Source organism: Parus major, chromosome 9 (assembly GCF_001522545.3).
Source record: "Parus major isolate Abel chromosome 9, Parus_major1.1, whole genome shotgun sequence".
NCBI classification, from domain to species: domain Eukaryota; kingdom Metazoa; phylum Chordata; class Aves; order Passeriformes; family Paridae; genus Parus; species Parus major.
In genome coordinates, this window is record NC_031778.1 from 23,020,935 (window position 1) to 23,024,099 (window position 3,165).

Sequence of the window (3,165 nt, forward strand, 5' to 3'; positions counted from 1 at the left end):
ATGTTGATCCACCCCAGCATGGCCTTTCCTACAGCTCCCTTTTCCAGAAGGATCCATGCTGATCCACCCCAGCATGGTCAGCACCCGTCTCTGTGGGTTTGACAGCTGCCAGCCCTGTGAGTGAGATTGAACAGAGCAAGGAGAACTGCCCAGAACCCCTCTTCACTTCTGGCTTTTCCCTCATATCATGGAACCTGCTGAAACTACAGTGACAGCAAATGTTTGTCACACACAACCAAAAAAAAAAGAACCCTACAAAACCCAGAGAGAAGCCACAGATGACATCTGAAGCTGTCAGATGAATGTCTCTCCCATTCTTCAGCCACACACTGTCTTAGAGCAATTCAAGAGCCACCAGGAGCATCAGCCTGCTCTTTTCTCCAGCAATCTTATGTTTCATACACAGATTTATCTTGTCTAAAGATTTAGAAGTAAAAATTTACCTGAAGCTTCCTCAATTTGCTATCTCCACAGAAAGGTTCTTCCTTGTGAGTATGAAAGGTGTGTCGTTCTCTACTTTCGTGCTACAAGAAAATAGAAATGGGGGAAAAAAATGAAGTAAGGAGACAAAATTTAGGATGAATAACAGGAGAAACTTCTATTTCCTAACAGACAGATGCAATAAACTTTGAAATAACAAATTGGTCAAAACACCAGAAATAAACGACAGAGAACAGCTCCTGCCCTGGCAGGAGATGAACTTATAGCAGAATAGCTTTTATCTATCTCCATCTTTAGATTGCACCAATAGAAGGAGAAGAGGGTATGGATATCAGAGGAAATTGCTTTAGGGAATTCAGGGTCACTATTGGCTCTCTGTCCCCAGGGATGTGGTTATGAAATGAAAAACACCTCCTCGAGCTGCCATAATGGCAAAATGAAAGAGAAGTTCCTATTTGGGAGATAATGTTTGTGTGAGAGGGGAAGACAATAAGAGAAGAAAGACAGATTTTCCCAGCTAGAGATGGCTTTGGTGTGACTGGGCCAAGCAAGAAATCTTTGTCTAAGGATTAATTTAAGGATTAATGCCACCTTTCAGCAGCACAGATCTCCCATCAGTGGGAAACCTGAAGAGAGATTTCTTGAAAGGTGGCTTTACCCTCAGTCCCAGTGGCTTCAGAAAAGAAATTGAGGCTTCTTAAAAGAGAAGGATCCTAAGTGCCACTGTATCCATTTATCCATTATTTCTGTTGAAGGGGTGTCATTGGAATATAAGGATATTTATTTTATACAGAAAATCAAAACAAGGAGACTTCTAAGGGGTTATGTGGGGGAGAAAAAGGAGTTTGGTTTTTCTGAGGGGAAAAGCAGGGTTAAAGTGCATCCTAAAATATGCTGGTTTGGAGAAATGCAGGAGATCTCTGAGGAGATGTTCTGAACATCTTTGGGGTGTTCTGTTTTCACTCTCTGCCTCAGAGTTACTTTGTACACCCTGGGGACAGATCTTAGTCGGGGAGAACACGAATTTTCCCAGATTTCCAATGAAGTCTCACAACACCAATACCTTTGAAACAACAGCCAGGTCTCCTGGCTGTGTCAACACATTTTTCCATGTCGGTGTTCCTGGGGAAACAGATCCTGAAGTGGCAGAACAGCAGGAACAACCTTTCCTGCAAAATGGAAAACCAAGACAAATATTGCTTTCCCTCATCATCCCCCGACTGTAGGGAGCAGACCTCCCACAGAGGTGGTGCAGACAACAGGAGCTTCAAAGAGAATTTCCCAAAGCCAGAAGCCTCACAGTTAAAGAACTCACCAGCGAGGAAATGTATTTTTAGCACTTTACAGATGGATCATTTCATTTAGAATATCCCCTTCTGAAACATCGCTGAGATTTCTCCAAAGAAGTGAAGTCACTTGGGCATCCAGGGAATGTCACATCAATAAAACAAGTCATGCTTGTCCTGCAACTTTTATGACTACAACCTCCTCCTTTCCCCTTCTTCTTTATTCCTTTCTGCTCCTCCAGCAACCTCAACTCTGTAATTGCTTAAGGAAGAAAGAACAAATGAAGATTATTGAGGTCTGAGCTCCACAAAGTGTTTCTCCTTCTCCTGCTCCCCCAACATTCCTGTAATGGGATCTTCACCCTCAGAATATTCTTTGGATGAAATGTAAGGGTCAATTGTGCCAACTTTCCAGACTTCTATCCAGAAGAGGACAAGGACTGGTGGGATATTGGGAAGGAATTCCTGGCTGGGAGGGTGGGCAGGGCTGGCACAGGGTGCACAGAGAAGCTGTGGCTGCCCCTGGATCCCTGGCAGTGCCCAAATCCAGGCTGGACACTGGGGCTGGGAGCAGCCTGGGGCAGTGGGAGGTGTCCCTGCCATGGCAGGGGTGGCACTGGATGGTTTTAATGTCCCCTCCAACCCAAACCCTTCCATGCCCTTGCTGAGACCCCGTAGGTTTGGGATCAATCTCAACCAGATCCCATCTCACCAGTTCCCATTTCAGTCCCTCAGTTCCCTTTCCCACACACATTGTTCCCCGCTGGAATGAGGGAGAGGATAAAATCACGGTGCTGGTGTGGGGTTTGAGGTCTCCTGCCAAGAGCTGAGAGCTGCTCCAGGACCACAAACCCATCCCACATCCCCACCCGAGCATGGTCACCTCGCAGTGACAGCAGAGCTGCTGAGAGCCCCGGCCTTCAGGAGATTTATTTGGGTTTAGACCCTCTTATGCAGATCCAGAACCAATTTTTAAGTTCAGAACTCAGTATCTCCCAACACTCAATTTCCTGTTTTCCAAGCCCACAAGGATGAAATCTGCAGCTCATATTCCAGGTGCTCATTCAGTGACCCAGTTTGGTGAGCTTTACACACCCCCAAATCAAACCCAAGGCTGAATCCCGACACCTTTTTCCATCCTGTTGCCTGTGAAGCTGAACTTTTCCATTAACATAATCCCAAATGGAAATCCCATATTTTAAGGTAATGTACATTTATATAAATAGTGAAACATTCAAAGCAAATTTGTTCAGCACATTAAAATCCTGCTTTTAGCGGTCAGAGGTAATCAGTTTGTCATTCCACAAAAAGCCAATGTGCCTGGAATGAAGCAGCTATTCCATTCCTTTCTTTTCCCATATAAAAAACCATTCTGGGATCATGCATGAAGGCTCCTGGTATAAGTGACAGGATTCTTCTAAGCATTACCTGGCACTCC